This window comes from Mobula birostris, chromosome 19, assembly GCF_030028105.1.
Source record: "Mobula birostris isolate sMobBir1 chromosome 19, sMobBir1.hap1, whole genome shotgun sequence".
NCBI lineage: Eukaryota > Metazoa > Chordata > Chondrichthyes > Myliobatiformes > Myliobatidae > Mobula > Mobula birostris.
The window spans coordinates 27,591,560-27,615,066 of NC_092388.1; the positions used below are offsets into that span (position 1 = coordinate 27,591,560).

The following is a 23,507-nucleotide window of genomic DNA, read 5'->3' on the forward strand; positions in this document are numbered from 1 at the left end:
TAACAAGCCGGTTTACCAGAGATGCCCAGCATAAGGGGATTTCATGTAATTGCATCCAGAGATCGTCGGAGATATTGATACCTCGGATCTTGAAACTGCTCACCCTTTCCACTGCTGACCCTTCGATGGGGACTGGTGTGCGTTCCCATCCAAAGTAACTAACAGGAACTTACTTCTCCTGTTAAACTTGTATAGGGTTGTGTTTGAATCACATTTGGAGACTGTGAAAAGATGCGGAAGAAATGAAAAAGTTGTAATTAAGAAACACATGCCTTATAACAGATTGAGAGGTTACACCATTGTACATGACTGAGCAGGCTGGGGATATGTTCTCTTTGAAAGATAAGACCGAAAGGTGTTTATAATGATGAAGAGGATTGATAGAATAGACCTAACTTTACAAACTTGCTGGGGATAAAAAGTTAGAAGCTGTAAATATATATTTTTTGGTGATATATCCAAGATTCAATTCAAGTGTCAATCAAACAGATCAAAAGGTCTCTGTTTGTAGAGTATACTAGTGAATAAATCAGTGTAATTGGTTGAGCAATAATCTAAAACGGAGAATGAGAATAAACTAATTTTTAACCCTGATGTATTTGAAGTATCATTTTGAACCACAGTAAATTTTAACATTGGTGGGAGAAAAAGATCATGAGAAAGAATCTGTTGTTACCAAATAATTATAAGAACCTAATCGTAGATATCATCAAAGTTATCCTGGGATCCCAACTTATTTCAGGATAAGGTTTACTTGCCTCTAATGAACAAATACTGTGAAAATATATTCTATTGACATGTATGCAATTAATGTCAAGGTAAGTAATAGATGGAAATGATTACTAGGCTTTGAAAATGAGAAAAGGGTTGGTAGCAAATAAGATATGTTCAGTCAGACATTGATAGAATAAACCAACTCTTAGGCTCTCACTATTAGCTTGATTTATTTGCAACTGTCCGGCTGATTCAATAGTAGAGAGAAGTCATGGGAAAGGTGGTTTATTGGGAATGCCATGGCATTAAAAATCAGTTTCTTTCAAGCAATTGACTGACATTTCAAGAGTTAGCACAATATGGTGCATTTAGTAAAAGCCATTGGTCTACAAGTAATCTGCAACAGAGTCATGATTGTATTTTTTTTTCATTTATACATGGGATTTTGGATTGTTGGTAAGACCAATATTTACTGCCAAATCTTATTTATTCTTGAAAACTTGCAAGTGCAGAAAGTGCCATCATCTTGACTTGTGTCTTATAGATAGTGGAAAAGCATTAGAGCATCAGGAGTCATATTAAATTTTACCACAGAATATAGTCTTTCTGTACACTTATAATGATAATACTCATGTTGTCATGCTCCGGTCCATGAAATCCGCATTCTGGTTCATGGTTTGGTTCATCGATCCTTATTCCGGGTTTTCCTGTTTTCCCTTGTTCCATTGGATGCCTTAATTGAGGCACCTGATTTTCATTTTAGGCTGGCGCATAAATACCTCTGCAAACCAAGGATTCCCTGCTGGTCTGTTCCCTTCTCCTCCCCATCTGAGTCCCTGACAGTTTCCTTGGCGGTTTCCTCGACAGTCACCTCGGCAAGTATCCTCAGCAGTCATCCTGGCTCTGTGACCAAGAAAGCATCCTGGCCCTGCATCCAAGAAAGGGTCCCGGCCCCGCGCTCCAAGGAGGGACCTGGCTCTGTACCCAAGAGCCTAATCAAACCGAGTCCAAGAACTAAGCCAAACCTAGTCCAAGAGCCACGTCCTGTGCTGGAGTACCTCACCCAGCCCAGGAGTACCTTGCCCAGCCCAGTCCTGGAGATCCCTTGCCCAGTCCAGGAGATCCTCCGCCCAGTCCAAGCCATGTCCAAATACCTCGTCTAGCCCAAGCCACATCCAAGAACCTCGTCTATTTCTAAGCCACGTCCAAGAACCTCATCTATTTCTAAGCCACATCCAAGAACTTCGTCTATTTCTAAGCCACATCCAAGAACCTCATCCTGTCCAAGTCAAGGCTTTGAGTTCTCATCCTGTCAAGAGAGACGGGTTACACTTGAACTACAGGGGGACCAATATCCTTTCAGGGAGGTTTGTTAGTGCTATTGGGGAGGCCTTAAACTAGATTTGCAGGGGGATGGGAACCAGAGTGCCAGAGCTGAGAGTGTGACTGGGATGAAAATAAATGTTGTTAAAAGTTCAAGCAAATACGCTAATAGAAAGGTTGTGAATGGTGGTAAAAATCTTCTGAGGTGTATATATTTCAATGCTAGGAGTATTGCGGGGAAGGTGGATGAGTTGAGGGCGTGGATTGACACGTGGAATTATGACGTTATAGCAATTAGTGAAACTTGGCTACAGGAGGGGCAGGACTGGCAGCTTAATATTCCAGGGTTCCGATGTTTCAGATGTGATCGAGGCAGAGGAATGAAAGGTGGGGGAGTAGCATTGCTTGTTAGGGAAAATATTACAGCAGTGCTCAGGCAGGACAGATTAGAGGGCTTGTCTACTGAGTCCTTATGGGTGGAGCTGAGAAACAGGAAAGGTATGGCCACATTAGTGGGATTGTATTACAGACCACCCAATAGTGAACGAGAATTGGAAGAGCAAATCTGCAGGGAAATAGCAAGCAACTGCAGGAAACATAAAGTTGCGGTGGTAGGGGATTTTAATTTTCCATCTATTGATTGGGACTCCCATACTGTTAGGGGTCTAGATGGTTTAGAGTTTGTAAAATATGTTCAGGAAAGTTTTCTAAATCAATATATAGAGGGACCAACTGGAGGGGATGCAATATTGGATCTCCTGTTAGGAAACGAGTTAGGACAAGTGACAGAAGTCTGTGTAGGGGAGCATTTTGGTTCCAGTTATCATAACACCATTAGTTTCAACTTGATCATGGACAAGGATAGATCTGGTCCTAGGGTTGAGGTTCTTAACTGGAAGAAGGCCAAATTTGAAGAAATGAGAAAGGATCTAAAAAATGTAGATTGGGACAGGTTGTTCTCTGGCAAGGATGTGATCGGTAGGTGGGAAGCCTTCAAAGGAGAAATTTTGAGAGTGCAGAGTTTGTATGTTCCTGTCAGGATTAAAAGTAAAGTGAATAGGAATAAGGAACCTTGGTTCTCAAGGGATATTGCAACTCTGATAAAGAAGAAGAGGGAGTTGTATGACATGTATAGGAAGCAGGGAGTAAATAAGGTGCTTGAGGAGTATAAGAAGTGCAAGAAAATACTTAAGAAAGAAATCAGGAGGGCTAAAAGAAGACATGAGGTTGCCTTGGCAGTCAAAGTGAAGGATAATCCAAGGAGCTTTTACAGGTGTATTAAGAGCAAAAGTAAGGGATAAAATTGGTCCTCTTGAAGATCAGAGTGGTCTCCTATGTGCGGAACCAAAGGATATGGGGGAGATCTTAAATAGGTTTTTTGCGTCTGTATTTACTAAGGAAACTGGCATGAAGTCTATGGAATTAGGGGAAACAAGCAGTGAGATCATGGAAACTGTACAGATCGAAAAGGAGGAAGTCCTTGCTGTCTTGAGGAAAATTAAAGTGGATAAATCCCCGGGACCTGACAGGGTGTTCCCTTGGACCTTGAAGGAGACTGGTGTTGAAATTGCAGGGGCCCTGGCAGAAATATATAAAATGTCACTGTCTACAGGTGAGGTGCCGGAAGATTGGAGAGTGGCTCATGTTGTTCCATTGTTTAAAAAAGATCGAAAAGTAATCCGAGAAATTATGAGGCCGGTAAGTTTAACGTCGCTAGTAGGTAAGTTATTGGAGGGAGTACTAAGAGACAGAATCTACAAGCATTTGGATAGACAGGGACTTATTAGGGAGAGTCAACATGGCTTTGTGCGTGGCAGGTCATGTTTGACCAATCTATTGGAGTTTTGCGAGGAGGTTACCAGGAAAGTGGATGAAGGGAAGGCAGAGGATATTGTCTACATGGACTTCAGTAAGGCCTTTGACAAGGTCCCGCATGGGAGGTTAGTTAGGAAAATTCAGTCGCTAGGTATACATGGAGAGGTGGTAAATTGGATCAGACATTGGCTCAATGGAAGAAGCCAAAGAATGGTAGTAGAGAACAACCGGAATTCTGCAGATGCTGGAAATTCAAGCATGCCGACTCACAGGTGAAGTGTTGCCTCACTTGCCGACTCACAGGTGAAGTGTTGCCTCACATCTCCCCCATTTCATGTACATCTACTCTCACTCCATCTTCCCGCCACCCCACTAGGAATAGGGTTCCCCTGGTCCTCACCTACCACCCCACCAGCCTCCGGGTCCAACATATTATTCTCCGTAACTTCTGCCATCTCCAACGGGATCCCACCACTAAGTACATCTTTCCCTCCCCGCCTCTCTCTGCATTCCGCAGGGATCGCTCCCTACGCAACTCCCTTGTCCATTCATCCCCCCCATCCCTCCCCACTGATCTCCCTCCTGGCACTTATCCGTGTAAGCAGAACAAATGCTACACATGCCCTTACACTTCCTCCCTTACCACCATTCAGGGACCCAAACAGTCCTTCCAGGTGAGGCAACACTTCACCTGTGAGTCGGCTGGGGTGATATACTGCGTCCGGTGCTCCCGATGTGGCCTTTTATATATTGGCAAAACCCGACGCAGACTGGGACACCGCTTTGCTGAACATCTACGCTCTGTTCGCCAGAGAAAGCAGGATCTCCCAGTGGCCACACATTTTAATTCCACATCCCATTCCCATTCTGACATGTCTATCCACGGCCTCCTCTACTGTAAAGATAAAGCCACACTCAGGTTGGAGGAACAACACCTTATATTCCGTCTGGGTAGCCTCCAACCTGATGGCGTGAACATCGACTTCTCTAACTTTCGCTAATGCCCCACCTCCCCCTCGTACCCCATCTGTTACTTATTTTTTATACACACATTCTTTCTCTCACTCTCCTTTTTCTCCCTCTGTCCCTCTGAATATACCCCTTGCCCATCCTCTGGGTGCCCCCCCCCTTGTCTTTCTTCCCGGACCTCCTGTCCCATGATCCTCTCTTACCCCTTTTGCCTATCACCTGTCCAGCTCTTGGCTCCGTCCCTCCCCCTCCTGTCTTCTCCTATCATTTTGGATCTCCCCCTCCCCCTCCAACTTTCAAATCCCTTACTCACTCTTCCTTCAGTTAGTCCTGTAGAAGGGTCTCGGCCTGAAACGTCGACTGCACCTCTTCCTAGAAATGCTGCCTGGCCTGCTGCGTTCATCAGCAACTTTTATGTGTGTCGAGTGGTAGTAGAGAATTGCTTCTCCGAGTGGAGGCCTGTGACTAGTGGTGTGCCACAGGGATCAGTGCTGGGTCCATTGTTATTTGTCATCTATATCAATGATCTGGATGATAATGTGGTAAATTGGATCAGCAAATTTGCTGATGATACAAAGATTGGAGGTGTAGTAGACAATGTTTTCAGAGCCTGCAGAGGGACTTGGACCGGCTGGAAAAATGGGCTGAAAAATGGCAGATGGAGTTTAATGCAGACAAGTGTGAGGTATTGCACGTTGGAAGGACAAACCAAGGTAGAACATACAGGGTTAATGGTAAGACACTGAGGAGCGCAGTGGAACAGAGGGATCTGGGAATACAGATACAAAATTCCCTAAAAGTCACGTCACAGGTAGATAGGGTTGTAAAGAGAGCTTTTGGTCCATTGGCCTTTATTAATCTAAGTATTGAGTATAAGAGCTGGAATGTTATGATGAGGTTGTATAAGGCATTAGTGAGGCCGAATCTGGAGTATTGTGTTCAGTTTTGGTCACCAAATTACAGGAAGAATATAAATAAGGTTGAAAGAGTGCAGAGAAGGTTTACAAGGTTGTTGACGGGACTTGAGAAACTCAGTTACAGAGAAAGGTTGAATAGGTTAGGACTTTATTCCCTGGAGCGTAGAAGAATGAAGGGAGATTTGATAGAGGTATATAAAATTATGATGGGTATAGATAGAGTGAATGCAAGCAGGCTTCTTCCACTGAGGCAAGGGGAGAAAAAAACCAGAGGGCATGGTTTAAGGGTGAGGGGGAAAAGTTTAAAGGGAACATTAGGGGGGGCTTCTTCACACAGAGAATGGTGGGAGTATGGAATGAGCTGCCAGACGAGGTGGTAAATGCAGGTTCTTTTTTAACATTTAAGAATAAATTGGACAGATACATGGATGGGAGGTGTCTGAAGGGATATGGTCTGTGTGCAGGTCAGTGGGACTAGGCAGAAAATGGTTCGGCACAGCCAAGAAGGGCCTAAAGGCCTGTTTCTGTGCTGTAGTTTGTATATGGTTTCTATGGTTCTATGTGCCTCGTCCTGTGCAGGAGTTCCATATCCAGTCCTGTAGCCACGTCTTGTCCTCACCTAGATCCGGTGTCCGAGCACGAGTCAAGACCCAGGTTCCGGGTCCCTGTCCAGTCTCTGGTTCAGAGTCCTAGCCCAGGCTCCTAGTTCCAAGTTCCTTGTCCTGGTCCTGCCTTCCTAGTCTTAGTCGTAGCCCAGGACCTGTGTCCTTGTCTCGTCCAGGGCCTGTGTTCGTGTCCAGCGTTGTTTCTTCCTGACTCCCCTTGCTTTCTTGATAAACCTTGTCCTTTTCCTAGTGCTTCAGTGTCTGTGTCTTGCATTTGGGCCTGCTCCCAACGCCTCTGAAAGGGCTCTTCTTTTTCTCCCTCTGTCCTTCTGACTATACCCGTTGCCCATCCTCTGGAGTCCCCCCCCCTCTTTTCCTTCTCCCTGGGCCTCCTGTCCCATGATCTTCTCATATCCCTTTTGCCAATCACCTGTCCAGCTCTTGGCTCCATCCCTCCCCCTCCTGTCCTCTCCTATCATTTTGGATCTCCCCCTCCCCCTCCCACTTTCAAATCTCTTACTAGCTCTTCTTTCAGTTAGTCCCGACCAAGGGTCTCGGCCCGAAACGTCGACTGTACCTCTTCCTAGAGATGTTGCCTGTCCTGCTGCGTTCACCAGCAAATTTGATGTGTGTTGCCTAAGTTTACAACTCTCTGTGCCTTCTTTTGATTCTGTGCTGTAGACATTCCATCCCCATATCAGACTGTGGTGCAGCCAGTTAGAGACTAAGTGCCACGAGGCGGTAAACCTATAAAAATTCAGTGACGTTTATCTAGACTGGGCATCCGGCTCTTTGTGTACGTATTGTACTTTGCTAAGTGCTTACATTTTAATGATTCAGTGATAATTAAGTTATCAGCCTATTTGCTTTTCATAGGTGAGAGTTATTATCTTTAATACCAATGCTTATGATCCAAAATTCACTTGTTATTTTCATTCATACTTTTTTTTCTCTAGTTTGGTGTATTCTGACAGCTTACATTTGTGAGATCTCCAATACCATTGTTATTGAAGTAATACTATTGCTGTAAAATCAGAATTGAAAGGCATTGATGGGAAACTGGATCATCATGTCTGAAAAGAATCCAGGTTTGTACATAGAAGTAATATGTAGAAATAGAAAGGGTGTTTACAGCCAGAGACAACAACCAAAATAGTGCAGAGCTGATGAAACTAAATGAGCCAACAATAAGCAAGGCATTATGGTGGAACTAAATCTAGTGTAGCAACAGGAAGCCAAGGTGAATAGAACTTCCATTTATACTGCAAGGATTAGCCGCAATTGCCTAGAGATCTCCCCTCCATTTTGTCTGAACCCAAAGCCCATCCTCTAATTCTGTCAGCCTCATATGTTTATTTAGTCTCCTCTTTAATACAACTATGTCCGTTGATCTAATTGCACTCTGTGATAGCAAATTTTACATTCCAGCCAATAACAAACAAACTTACTGAACTTGCCATTACCTTTACTTGTTGCAGTTTGGCATCTGTAGGCCTGTGATCTGCTTTCATTTGCACTTGAAGAAATCTATCTTGCCAAATCCTTTCAAAATGTTAAGCACCTCCCACAAGATGTTTTATTTTAATAATTCCAAAGGTGTAGCATGTAAATACATCTAATTGTGCCTGGCAGTATCAATTGGCATTGAAATAACAGTGAGATATGGCCGCAGCTAGCAGATGTTTCAAATGAAAAGTGTTTGCGACATAGAAACAGACAACACACTGAAATATGTTTTTGCTTTTCCAACTCCTTTGACCTAATCATATCAGCTTCATCAGTTAGTGCATTGAGGATGGTTCCAGGGGCTGTATTGTGTTCTATGTGTGAAATACGTGAATTCTAGGAGACCTCCAGCCTCCCAGATACCCACGTCTGCACCAGTTGCACTGCAATGCAGCTCAGTGATCTTTGGCTCATACAGGAAACTGAGGAGGAGATAGATAGGAGCCACAGGGAGGCAGTCACCCATAAGTTGCAGGAAGCAGGTACCTGGGAGACCATTAGGAGAGGGGAAGGTAATGGGCAGTTAGTTCAGAATACCACTGTGGCCATTCCCCTCAATTATAAGTATACTTCTTTGGATGCTGTTGAGGGGGCGTCTTACCAGTAGAGGGGGAGCTGGAGGGGGTGTGGAGGAGCAGCAACTGGGTCTCGGGCACTGCTCATTCTCATTCTGCGGCTCAGAAGGGAAGGGGGAGAAGCGGAGTGCAGAAGTGACAGAGAATTTCATACTGAGAGAAACACACAGGAAATTCTCTGAAATAGAAACCCGGATGGTATGTTGCCTCCCAGGCGCCAGTGTCAGGGACATCTAGCATTGGGTGCAGGACATTCTAAAAGGGGAGGCTGAACAGTCAAAAGGCTTGCTGCGCATTGGCATCAATGACATAGGAAGCATATGGGAGGAGGTCCTGAAATAGAAATTATGGAGTTAGGTAGAAAGCTGAAAAGGATGACCTCCAGGGTAGTAATCTCTGCATTGCTGCCTGGGCTATGTGCGAGGGTAAGAATAGATTAACTTGGCAGATGAATTCATGGCTGAGGAACTTGTGCAGAAAGCAGGGCTTCAAATTTCTGGATCTTTGGGATCTCTTCTGGGGAAGGTATCACCTCTAAAAGGGGATAGGTTACACCTGAATGCAAGGAGAACCAATATCCTTGCTGGCAGATTTTCCAATTCAGTTGGGGAAGGTTGAAACTGAATTGGTAGGGGGATGGGACTCTGAATGATAAGGCTGAGAATAGGGCAGTTATATACAACTAGATGCAGTGAGACTGTCCGGAAGGAAAGGTAGACAATAGGGATAAATTGCGGACAGTGGGATGAGTTGCAGTGTAACATGCGGACAGAATTGAAAGGAGTGATGAATACAAAACTGAATGTGTTATATTTGAATGCGTATTATACAGAATAAGGATTTTGTACTGCAGTTAGTGATTGGTAGTTATGACATTGTCAGCATCACTGAGTCATGGCTGAAAGAAGATCATAGTTGTGAGCTTAACATCAAAGGATACACATTGTATTGGAAGGACAGGGTGGTAGGCAGATGAGGTGGGGTGGCTCCGTTGGTAAAAGTGAAATCAAATCCATTGAAAGAGGTAACATAGGATCAGAAGGTGTGGAATCCTAGTGCGTTGAGTTAGGAAAGTGCAAGAACAAAAATAACCTGATGGGAGCTACATATAGGCCTCTGAGCAATGGCCAGGATATGGGCTGCAAATGATAATGTGAGATAGAAAATGCATGTCAGAAGGGCAATGTTATGACAATCATGAGGCATTTCAATATGCAGGTAGGTCGGGAAAATCAGGTTGGTGCTGGATCCCAAGATTTTGTAGAATACCTACGAGATGGCTTTTTAGAGCAGCTTCTGTTTGAGCCCATTAAGGAAAAGACTATTCTTGACTGGGTGTTCAGTAATGAACTGGATTTGAATAGGGAGCTTAAGCTAAAGGAATTCTTAGGAGGCATTGATAATAATATGATAGAAGTCACCCTCCAATTTGAGAAGGAGAAACAAAAGTCACATATATCAGTATCACAGTAGAGTAAAGGGAATTACAGAAGCATGAGAAAAGAGCTGGAAAAAGCTGACTAAAAGGGGACACTAGCAGTGCTAGTCCTCTTGGGTACTCTATAACTCAATGAACTGTAAGGAATCCACTCCTTTTGTGTTCCTTTACCACTCCTACCGGTCTGTCTAGCTTCTCTCTTCCCTTGTTCACCATTCCCATTACCACCTATCCATCACAGAACCCCTTTCCACTTGGGTTTTTTCTACATTTGCCTACTCTCCATATCCAATCCCCTACCTGGTTCCATCTGCCCCACATCCCTCTCATATCTGGTTTCTTATGACCTTCCAACTTTTGAATCTACATTCTCTCTCCCCTTCACATTTTAAAAAGTTATCTGTTTCCATCACCTGCCAACCTCTATTTCTTAAGTCCCTCTTTCCCACCTCTTTTTATCTGCACATCATTCCCAATCTCACCTGGTTCCTTCTCAGTCCTGATGTCAGACCACCATGCAAAATATTGACCATTCCCTTCTCCACACAGCTGCTGCTTGACCCCACATATTCCTCCAGCAGTTTTTTTTTCTTTTGCTTCTTTAAATCTCATCTAATTATTTATGCATTATTACCAAGTCTCTCTCCAACTATTTTATTAATTTGCACTTATACTTTGGTTGTTATTTTTGATATCATTAGCATTTTGGACTCATTAGTAGTGTTGTTAGGGAGATAATAAACATACAACAAATATGACATTTTCTGATCTGAGTGAAAAAGTGCCTATCAGACAAAGGATTTAATGATTATTTTTGCAATCATAAAATCTATACGATGGGTAATATTGGCAGTTTTTTTTAAATTTACCTCCGTTCAAAGGAAGCAATAAGCAATTAATCCTTCTTGCAAACATAATTTATCCTGTTAATGAGTTGCTTTGTTTGGCACTATACTTTCTCAAATGTTTTTACCATATACAATTACATAGGATTTAAAAAACATAACACTTATAATTAGCAAATTAAACAGAGAATGGACAGTTGCCAGTAACAACTGTTAACTTTCCCACTGGAAAGTTGGGATAAGATATGATTAGCTTTATTCGGTTCATGTGCATTGAAACAAATTGTGAAATGCATCGCTTTGCATCAGTAAAGATTGTGCTGAGCACGAATGTCACTGCACTTCCAGTGCCAACATACATACCTGCAACTCATTAACCCTGCACATACATCTTTGCAATGTGGGAAGAAACGGAAGCACCCGAAAGAAACCCATGCAGTCACAGGGAGAATGTACAAACTGCTTACAGTCAGTAGCTGGAATCGAACCTCAATCTTACAGCTGACGCTGTAAAGAGTTGTGCTAACCACTACGATACCATGCCGGCAGTGGATGGGATTTGAGTATCTCCCCAGACTTTTGATCTTGTTCATTGGATTACTTGTTGTTACTGTGCTATTATTCCCATCAATATGCAAATTTTGACAGTGATTCCCATATAATAATATTTGTGGAACATATTTGAGAGGTATAGCAGAGGTTTATTATGTAGGGATGGTAAATGGTTTAGCATTGGGAAACCTGATTTCCTTAGATATGTATGTATCATGCACTTTCTTTTACCCCATATGGAGGAAAATCAGAATCCACAGATTTCTATTTGTAACTTTGAAAGGTATTGATTTGGTGTTTACTGTTACAATGACAGATAAATCTGAAGAGATAAATAACTCTTCAACTGGTAAGCTTTATGATACCAGAAGTAAGGAATTAAATTTATGAGAAGTATGAAGTGTTGGAATTATTTCCTGTGGGAAACGGAAAACTCTCTAATAATGGATTTTAAAATGATGCTAGATTGAATAAGATTATTTCCTGCAGTGAGGCCCAAGAATAATGACAAAAAGAGGAAAGAGAAAGATCTGGCATGAAAGCTGTTGAGCATGGATTGGTTTTCCAAAGAGATTAGTTGAGGCAATGATCATTCTACCTTTCAAAAAGAAAAAATGGATAAGTATCTGAATAAGTATTAAAGGGCAAAAAAGCCGCAACTAGTTTGAGATTGTTGAAAGCAAGCCAATGGGTTGTTTTATGTTATAATCCCCTATAGCTCAATGGTCTATTAATGGTTCAAAATCATGTAGAATGTGCAAACAGTTGCAATATTATTTTTCACTGCCTAACTGAGAGGTTGGGGAGAAGTTGGATTATTTCCTCTGGAGTGTCAGAGGCTGACGGGTGACTTGAGAGAAGTTTAGAAAATTACATGAGGCTTAGATTGTATAAATAATCACAGTCTCTTTCCCAGGGCAGAAATGTCAAAGACTTGAAGGCATAGATTTAAGGTGAAAATGAGAAAGTTTAAGGTAGTTGTGCAGGGCAAGTTTCATTTATACGCAAAGAGTGATAGCTGCCAGGAAGGCAATGCCAGGGTGGTGGTAGGAAAAGACACGATGACGACATTTGAGAGACATGTGGACCTGGAATCGTGTTAGCAGAGACATTATGGGCTGAAAGTTCTGGTCCTATGCAGTATATTTCTATGTATATGTAATTCACACTCATCTTATTTCTTTTTGGGTTTTTATACTGTATATCTAATTTTAGTTCACATGGCAGCTAATTAATACGTGACTGCTTCCTTAGCTCTTTCTTCTTCATAGATAGGTTACAAGCATTGCTGGCTATGTCCAGCATATATTGCCCAAACTTGATCAATGATGAACCAGTGACTTGGGCAGCCCTTTAAGACAATTATGAGTTGACCATAGAAAATTTGAGTCTGGATTTACATGTAGATTAAATGGGAAAAGGATTGCAGTTTTCCTTTCACAAACATCCTAAATGTACCACTTCGGTATTTATGACAATCTGGTAATTTCACATTCAGTGATACTGATACTGCCATTTTATAGCAGGTTTATTTAAGTAATTGCATTTACAGTCCCCTGGTGAGACTTGAACACCCTTCTTCAGGTCAATAGTCCAACAGCTTCTGCAGTAACACATTCACAATACAATCCCTTCACTCATTTTCTTCCAAAGAGTCAATACTTGATGGTGCCAAATTGTAGTAATGTGATTAATCGAGTTGCTTATGTCAAGTTGAGTATGTTGTTCTACTTAGGGTTTGTATGGTGGATTCTCTTATTGAAGGATGTCTGTGTGTGATTTTGTTTAACATGGGGAGGCTAATACGTGGGCAGCCACCACATGGTCCTTGACAGATAGGGGTCAGGATCCAGGGGCATGGAATGCAAAATGACTGAAGATCCTTCATTGCTGCATCATTCTTCTGCCTTCACTACCATTGTGATGTGTCATCATCTTCATCGAGCTCTGCCGTTGAGGTCATGGTTGGATCATTATTTGTCTGGGACCTCCACCATGGCCTTACTGCCATACATACTCTACCAGGAGCTCAGCGCCGGATGGCTAAACTCAGATTGCATCACTGCCGGGATCACAGGAACTCACAAGCCTCTCCAGAATAACAAGGTGATGATCCTCAGAGAAGGGTGCCAATTTGACAGCAATAAGACAGTTGGTAATGGAATCTCTTGCTTCACTCTCCTTGAACCTCAGCCTCTGCAAAGAACATAGTACTTAAGGGTGAGAAATTTTTCTTCTTTCTACTCCAGTTTTATGGATTCTGAGGGAACCCTGTGGAGCAGGAGATACTTTTGTTTGTTTGGATACTCAGCATTATTTAAACACTTTCACTTGGCCCCTGCATGCTTCAGTCATAGTCACTCAAGGTGCTTAGTGCTCTTTTTCCATTGGAAGCACAAGAAACAGCAGTTGCTAGAATCTGGAGGATGCATGTCCTTATGCAGGGCCTCATCCTGAAACAGTGACTATATTTTTTTTGTGGAATATCCATGAAGCAATTTCCTTGCCTTCCTGGAAATCTTTTAAAACCTTGCTTTCCATTTTTATATTTTCTATTTATGATTTATAATTTAAATTTTTAATATTTACTATCGATTTGTAATCCAGGGAGCAGGAAAAGCAGAATCAAATATCACTATGATGATTGTACTTTCTAGTATCAATTGTTTGGCGACAATAAAGTATAAAGTATACTGAGAATTTTTATTTACCTTAATTTTATTTCCTTAATTCTTACAGATATTCTTTCTCTCCTCCATTTGTCCACATATCACTGGAAGCACTTCAAGTATTACTGTATTTTTTTATATAGAGATTGCTTTTATGAGAATGGTTTCTCAGAATTTTCACAACAGTTTGCAACATGCTTATCGGTCTTCAGAAGTTACCTCACAAGCTGTTCTAAGACAATGTGAAGAAGCAGTCAACTGTAGCTCTAGATACTAGCTTTGTAGTTGTACCATTTAAAGAAGTTAAGTAAATGGTAGTATGACTTTGATAAATTGTTAATTTTAATTGCCTTGTAAGAGTAAGTGGCAGAGAATTAGGATGGTTGTGTGTAGGTTGACTGGGAAATAGTGGTTGGAGTTTATTCTCCACAAAGGAGATTATGATACTTTAGCGACTTTGCCTGGGATGGAGTAGTTTAATTCTGAATGAGCAGACCTGTATGAAACAGAAGGATGAGGAGAGATTTAGTAAAGTATATAAAAGCAACAGATATGACAAGACGAGCTGAATGGTAAGGACCTATTTTCTTCAGTGGAAAAGTCAATAATAGGAGAAAGGCATAGAGTAATTTAGCATATAGAATGATTTCTGAGGAGAGTTGGTGTCTATTTCCACCTGAAAATTGGTGAAGGTTTACATCATGTTGCTTTGAAGTAAAAATGTTAAAAAATCTTTGGGGGAAAAATATTTTCCTGCAAGACTTCAGATCAGAAGTAGTATTTATAGCATTTGTGTTGATATGGATAAGGTAGAGCAAACAGTCCCATTTTATGCCATATTTTAATGATGGTCATATAATGTAAGATATGCTACAAGTGAGCTTACTAGGATTTGGATCCAGAAGTACCTTTGTAAAACTGATGAGAGGAAAGTGAACGGATGCTGTGCTATTTACAATTGACTTGTTCTTTAGCAGGCCAATCTTGCACATATTTCTGGTGAGCTTGTGTCCTTTGGGAAATCTGCTTTCTCCAAAGGGATTTTCTTTATCTGCAATAGCACATCCTTATTCTTGTAAAATTATTTCCCCATATGATGTGAACAGTGTGTAAAATGCAAAACATTTACTTGCTGTGAGATTTTTGTAGCCTTGCTTATCTGAATAACAACAGTTCTTATTTACTTGCGGATAAACTGGGTTTTACATATTGTTTCACCTTGTATGCTGCTATTAAATCTGCAATGTGGTCTTTACTGAAATTTGACCACTTGCATCCTTGTGCCCTGAATGACTTACCCATGGAGAACTGAGTTATATCAAACACAGCTTCCTAACTTCTGGATTATTCCAGTTTGCTAATTCTGATGCCCCTGACATCAGCTTGCAGGTCATTGAAGGTCATCTAAACTACATTAAGAGGAAAAAAAACCATCATGTTATCAAGATGTGTGAATATCACAACATAGTCATATCATTGGGTGCCATGTCATACAATGTGGGTGATCATGTTCATGACCTTGTTTGTTCTTGACAATTTTTTCTGTTGAAGTGGTTTTTCCATTGCCTTCTTCTGGACAGAGACTTTAAAGGACTTATGACCCCAGCCATTATCAATACTCTTCACAGACTACCTGCCTGGCAACAGTGGTTTTGTGATATGCAGCAACCAGCCACCACCTGCTCCCATGGCTTCACGTGGCCCTGATTGTTGGACTAAGCAGGTACTACACCTTGCTCAGAGGTGACCTGCAGACTGACAGAGGAAAGGAGTGCCTTACGGCTCCTTTGGTAGAGACATATCTCTAACCTTCCACCCGTCACACCATAGTAACACTTTTATTCATCTGTTATGACTTTTGTCATGCTGGGCTGTCAGATTTTACAGACTTTTGGATATTAATGCTATTAATATGCCAACACACTTTGAATTCATTTTGTCTTAGATATTGTATGGTATTATAATAAAATTTCCAAGTCTTGTAAGGTTTGGGGGAATGTGGAATACCAAGCCATTAGGATTTCCAAATAATTGGATTACTTTTATTGTAGCAAGAGATAACATAATGATAAATAATATACATTAGTTGCCTGATAAACTTTGTAACATGTTGCGAACAGAAAATTTTGGGAACATCAATCATTAGGGCCAAGCTAAGTGCATTGGACTTTTAATAGCCTACGGCCGGGTTCAGTGCTTGTGCAAAGTGAACTTAAAAGAAAAACTGAGTCAAAGTTGTTTACTATTCCTTGATTTATATATTTATATTGTGCACATGAATAAATTTATTTTGATGTAATAGCATGTTGGAAGCAAAAGAAAGATGCTTACATATGCACCACATGAGAAAAGTGAGAAGCAGTCAACAATTTCCTGACTGTGTTGCTCAAGCCCACAGGGACAGGCAGAATGACCCAGGTTCTGCTCATGGCATGTATGTTTCCACTGAAGTTACAAGCAGTCATAGAGTGTGCTTATAGCCTTACAGTTACCTCCATGGAAAATTCTGCAGAGAGCAACAGCAGTAGCTCCACAGAGTCAGAGTGTCCTCCTTGGCTGGAGAACGTGGCTCATGTTGGTGGTACTTTACACCGGCATTTCTGACCTCCTTGGGATTACTTAATCACAATTCCTCACTTCCTGCTCATCGGTTCGATGTTGAATCATTCAGTTGCAACACTCTGCTGTAACTCAGAGTGTGTCGATTGTACTGTGGGTGGCCCTTTAAGAACTGGCTGCAAAGATTGCACCAACTAAGTTACATGACCGTTGAGAGAACTTATTAAATATGTTCCTAAATAACAATATTAATTGTAGTGCAGCGAATCTCAACGATGCTGTCTGTGAACATTGCTACTGAAGTTCTTACTCATTATTCCAATTTTATAATACTAAGACGACTTATAATGGTGCTTTACTGCATCAAAATGGCTTGGATCAATATCTGAATCATAGTGGCTCAGTATCAAGGATGGCTTGCTTGCATTGTGTTTTTTTTTGCTGGGTCCTTATGAGACTCAGAACACACAGACTCTTCCATAGATGGAGCAGGACATGACAGATGGGGCAGCAAGTGGGTTCTTTATGAGGTGGTAGATCTTCCTGCCAGCACAGAAATGTTCTGAACACTCACTCTGTGAACTTAATGTTCTCAACAACTTAATGAATGTTCCCCCTCTAGGGATGCCCAGGAGTCAGAGGGGATACTGCAATTTTCGAGAGGATTTGACCATTCTTGACTCAGTTGCTCAGCCACAAACAATTTCAACTGATGATAGAACTCGGACTCCATTTTGGGAGTCTGGTATGAGTGAACGGTGTAGTCTGCTCAATGGAATCAACAGCATACTTAGGGTCTTTTTGCCAAGAGGTTGTAGTCAGGAAAAGGACACTTGCGTTTGCTTTTCTTTTCAGGGCAGTTTGATGATATTGTCAAGTAACCATTGATGCTATCTTTCCAGGGTTTTGAGGTGCCTTCTAAAGGTAGATCAGACCTCGGAAGCATGGAGGAGGACAAGAATTATTGTTGCTTGTTATGTCACAAGTTTTCTGTCAGTCCTGAAATTGTCATCCTCTAACATCTTTTTCCTTAATTGATCAATTACGATGCTGGGCCATTGAATGCAACAGTGAATTCTGCTATTCATGTCAGTGTTCACATAGAAGAGTCTCTTGAAATGAGAAAGTGGTCCAATATTGATAATTTTACTGTAAGCCTTTATTATAGAAGGGTTGTATGGTATCAGAGTTAGGATCAGGTTTTTTAATCACTGACATGTGTCATGATCTTTTAAATGATTTCAAATTCCCTGGCCCCCATCATCTTGTTTTTACTATGGATGTCCAGTTCCTATACACTTCCATCGGCCAGCAGGAAGGCCGCAAAGGTCTCAGTTGCTTTCTCAACACCAGACCAAACCAGTTCATCTCCACCACCACTCTCCTCCGTCTAGCAGAACTTGTCCTCACTCTTAATAATTTGGCTCCTCCCTATTCCTTCAAACAAAAGATGTAGCCACGGGTCCCAGCTATGCCTGCCTTTTTGTCAGCTAAGTGGAACAGTCTATGTTCCAAGCCTGCACTGGTGGCCGTCCCCCACTTTCCCTACAGTATATCGATAACGGTATTGCTGCTGCTTCCTGCACCCAGGTGGAGCTTGTCGACTTCATCCACTTCCACCCTGCCCTCAAATTTACCTGGTCCATTTCCGAACACTCCCTCCCCTTTCTCGATCTCTCTGTCTCTGTTTCTATCTCTGGAGACAGCTTATCCACAGATGTCTATTATAAACTCGCTGACTCTCACGGCTACCTAGGCTATAACTCTTCCCACCCTGTTACTTGTAAAAATGCCATCCCTTTCTCTCAATTCCTCCATGTCCACCACATCTGATCTTAGGATGAGGCTTTTCATTCTAGAATGAAGGAAATGTCCTTCTTTTTCAAAGAAAGTGGCTTCCCCTCCACCATCATCAATGCTGCCCTCAACTGCATCTCTTCCATTTCACACATGTCTGCACTTACCCCATCCTCCTGCCACCCTACCAACCAGGGATAAGGTTCCTCTTGTCCTCAGCTACCACCCCACCAGCCTCCGAGCCCAGCGCATAATTCTCTGAAAATTCTGCCATCCCCAACAGGATCCCACCACTAGCAACATCTTTCCCTCCCCCTCCCCACTTTCTGCTTTCCAATGACATAGGTAGGAAAAGGGAAGAGGTCCTGAAAGGAGAATATAGGGAGCTAGGAAGTGAGTTGAGAAAAAGGACTGCAAAGGTAGTAATCTCGGGATTACTGCCTGTGCCACGCGACAGTGAGAGTAGGAATGCAATGAGGTGGAGGATAAATGCGTGGCTGAGGGATTGGAGCAGGGGGCAGGGATTCAAGTTTTTGGATCATTGGGACCTCTTTTGGCGCAGGTGTGACCTGTACAAAAAGGACGGGTTACACTTGAATCCTAGGGGGACCAATATCCTGGCAGGGAGATTAGCGAGGGCTACTGAGGTGACTTTAAGATAGAATGGTTGGGGGGTGGGAATCAAATTAAAGAGGCTAGGCGAGAGGAGGTTAGTTCACAACAGGGGGATGGGAACCAGTGCAGAGAGACAGAAGGGTGTAAAATGAGGGTAGAAACAAAAAGTAGTAAGGTGAAAAGTAAAAGTGGCAGGCCGACAAATCCAGGGCAAGCATCAAAAAGAGCCACTTTTCACCATAATTGTATAAGGGCTAAGAGAATTGTAAAAGAGCACCTGAAGGCTTTGTGTGTCAATGCAAGGAGCATTCGTAACAAGGTGGATGAATTAAAAGTGCAGATTGCTATTAATGATATAGTTGGGATCGCAGAGACATGGCTCCAGGGTGACCAAGGATGGGAGCTCAACATTCAGGAATATTCAATATTCAGGAGGGATAGACATGAAAGAAAAGGAGGTGGGGTGGCGTTGCTGGTTAGAGAGGAGATTCACGCAATAGAAAGGAAGGACATAAGCCAGGAGGATGTGGAATCGATATGGGTAGAGCTGCGTAACACTAAGGTGCAGAAAACACTGGTGGGAGTTGTGTACAGGCCACCTAACGGTAGTAGTGAGGTTGGGTATGGTACTAAACAGGAAATTAGAAATGTGTGCAATAAAGGAACAGCAGTTATAATGGGTGACTTCAATCTACATGTAGATTGGGTGAACCAAATTGGTAAGGGTGCTGAGGAAGAGGATTTCTTGGAATGTATGTGGGATGGTTTTTTGAACCAACATGTCGAGGAACCAACTAGAGAGCAGGCTATTCTAGACTGGGTATTGAGCAATGAGGAAGGGTTAATTAGCAATCTTGTCATGAGAGGCCCCTTGGGTAAGAGTGACCATAATATGGTGGAATTCTTCATTAAGATGGAGAGTGACATAGTTAATTCAGAAACAAAGGTTCTGAACTTAAAGAAGCGTAACTTTGAAGGTATGAGACATGAATTAGCTAAGATAGACTGGCAAATGACACTTAAAGGGTTGACGGTGGATATGCAATGGCAAGCATTTAAAGATCGCATGGATGAACTACAACAATTGTTCATCCCAGTTTGGCAGAAGAATAAATCAAGGAAGGTAGTGCACCCGTGGCTGACAAGAGAAATTAGGGATAGTATCAATTCCAAAGAAGAAGCATACAAATTAGCCAGAAAAAGTGGCTCAACTGAGGACTGGGAGAAATTCAGAGTTCAGCAAAGGAGGACAAAGGGCTTAATTAGGAAGGGGAAAAAAGATTATGAGAGAAAACTGGCAGGGAACATAAAAACTGACTGAAAAGCTTTTATAGATATGTGAAAAGAAAAAGATTGGTTAAGACAAATGTAGGTCCCCTACAGACAGAAACAGGTGAATTGATTATGGGGAGCAAGGACATGGCAGACCAATTGAATAATTACTTTGTTTCTGTCTTCACTAAGGAGGACATAAATAATCTTCTGGAAATAGTAGGGGACAGAGGGTCCAGTGAGATGGAGGAACTGAAGGAAATACAGGTTAGTAGGGAAGTGGTGTTAGGTAAATTGAAGGGATTAAAGGCAGATAAATCCCCAGGGCCAGATGGTCTGCATCACAGAGTGCTTAAGGAAGTAGCCCAAGAAATAGTGGATGCATTAGTGATAATTTTTCAAAACTCTTTAGATTCTGGACTAGTTCCTGAGGATTGGAGAGTGGCTAATGTAACTCCGCTTTTTAAAAAAGGAGAGAGAGAGAAACCGGGGAATTATAGACCGGTTAGCCTAACGTCGGTGGTGGGGAAACTGCTGGAGTCAGTTATCAAAGATGTGATAACAGCACATTTGGAAAGCGGTGAAATCAGCGGACAAAGTCAGCATGGATTTGTGAAAGGAAAATCATGTCTGACGAATCTCATAGAATTTTTTGAGGATGTAACTAGTAGAGTGGATAGGGGAGAACCAGTGGATGTGATACAGTTGGATTTTCAAAAGGCTTTTGACAAGGTCCCACATAGAAGCTTGGTGTGCAAACTTAAAGCACATGGTATTGGGGGTAAGGTATTGATGTGGATAGAGAATTGGTTGGCAGACAGGAAGCAAAGAGTGGGAATAAACGGGACCTTTTCAGAGTAGCAGGCAGTGACTAGTGGGGTACCGCAAGGCTCAGTGCTGGGACCCCAGTTGTTTATAATATATATTAATGACTTGGATGAGGGAATTAAATGCAGCATCTCCAAGTTTGCGGTTGACACGAAGCTGGGCGGCAGTGTTAGCTCTGAGGAGGATGCTAAGAGGATGCAGGGTGACTTGGATAGGTTGGGTGAGTGGGCAAATTCATGGCAGATGTAATTTAATGTGGATAAATGTGAAGTTATCCACTTTGGTGGCAATAACAGGAAAACAGATTATTATCTGAATGGTGACCGATTAGGAAAAGGGGAGGTGCAACGAGACCTGGGTGTCATTATACACCAGTCATTGAAGGTGGGCATGCAGGTACAGCAGGCGGTGAAAAAGGCGAATGGTATGCTGGCATTTATAGCAAGGGGATTCGAGTACAGGAGCAGGGAGGTACTACTGCAGTTGTACAAGGCCTTGGTGAGACCACACCTGGAGTATTGTGTGCAGTTTTGGTCCCCTAATCTGAGGAAAGACATCCTTGCCATAGAGGGAGTACAAAGAAGGTTCACCAGATTGATTCTTGGGATGGCAGGACTTTCAAATGATGAAAGACTGGATGAACTATGCTTATACCCGTTGGAATTTAGAAGATTGGGGGGGATCTGATTGAAATGTATAAAATCCTAAAGGGATTGGACAGGCTAGATACAGGGAGGTTGTTCCCGATGTTGGGGAAGTCCAGAACGAGGGGTCACAGTTTGAGGATAAAGGGGAAGCCTTTTAGGACCGAGATGAGGAAAAATTTATTCACACAGAGAGTAGTGAATCATTGGAATTCTCTGCCACAGGAAACAGTTGAGGCCAGTTCATTGGCTATATTTAAGAGGGAGTTAGATATAGCCCTTGAGGCTAAAGGGATCAGGGGGTATGGACGGAAGGCTGGTACAGGGTTCTGAGTTGGATGATCAGCCATGATCATACTGAATGGCGGTGCAGGCTCGAAGGGCCGAATGGCCTACTCCTGCACCTATTTTCTATGTTTCTATGTTTCTGTGTTTCTGCAGGGATTGCTCCCTACGCGACTCTCTTGTCCATTTGTTCTCCCCACCGATCTCCCTCCTGGTACTTATCCCTGCAAGCAGAACAAGTACTACCCCTTACCTCTACACCTCCTCCCTCACTACCATTCAGGGCCCCAAGCAATCGTTCCAGGTGATGTGACAATTCACCTATGAGTCTGTTGGGGTCATATGCTGTGTCTGTGCTCCTGATGTGGTCTCCTGTATATTAGTGATTGGGAGACTGCTTTGCTGAGCACCTATGCTCCATCTGCCAGAAAAAAAATAGGACCTCACAATGGCACCCATTTTAATTCCACTTCCCATTCCCATTCTGATATGTCTATCTGTGGCTTCCTCTACTGTCGTGATGAGGCCACACTCAGGTTGGAGGAACAACACCTTGTATTCTGTCTGGATAGCCTCCAACCTGATGCCATGAACATTGATTTTTAAACTTCCAGTAAAGCAACCCCCACCTTCATCATTCCCTGTATACAACAGTTCATCTCTGTGCGACAGGAGAACACAAATCATAGTACCATAGGCTGTTTTATTATTTTGTATAATATTATTGCACAGTATTGCACATTATGGCAATCTGGTTAATTATTATTGTGTCTATTATTATGCTGTATTTTATTATTAGTTAATATTATTATCTTTAATATTCTTTATTGTTATTGCTAAGTGTGTTTTTAAAAGTTGCCGCTGTAACAAATTAATTTCTCACTTGGGATCAGTAAGTGTTATTATTTCCCTCTCTCACCTTATCTACTTGCCTGCCAATCTTCTCTTCCCCCTCTTTTCTTTCTTCCATGCCCTTCTGTCCCCCCCTCTGAGATTCCCCCTTCTCCAGCCCTGTATCTCTTTCACCAATCAACTTCCCAGCTCTTTACTTCACCCCTCCCCCTCTGTTTCACCTATGGCCATGTGTTTCTCCCTCCCCTCCCCCCATCTTTTAACTCTGACTCCTCGTCATTTTTTCTCCCGACCTGCTGAATGGTCTCGGCCCAAGACATCGACGTGCACTCTTTTCCATAGATTCTGCCTGGCCTGCTGAGTTCCTCCAGCATTTTGTGTGCATTGGCCTGATTTCCTGCCTCTGCAGATTTTCTCTTGTTTATGTCATGAAATTGGTTGTTTTGCGGCAGCAGTACAGTGCAATAGTAAAAAGAAATACTGTGAATTACAATTAGAGATATATATGTCAAATAAATAACTGGTGCAAAACAAGAGCATAAAATGAAGTAGAGTTCATAGACTCATGGTATTTTCAGAAATCTGATGGTGGATGGGCTGAAGCTGTTGCTGAACTATGTATGTCTTCAGGCTCCTGTACTTCCTCACTGATGGTAGCAATGAGAAGAGGGCATGTCTTGGATGGTGAGGATCTTTAAAGATGGATACCACCTTCATGAAGCATTGC

General features: G+C 42.3%; 1 protein-coding gene across 3 annotated transcripts in view; it reads left to right on the forward strand.

Moving 5' to 3' along the window:
• Nucleotides 1-23,507, forward strand: part of LOC140212487 (cadherin-12-like) — a 309,387-nt gene that overhangs the window by 125,102 nt on the left and 160,778 nt on the right. The window lies entirely within an intron of this gene.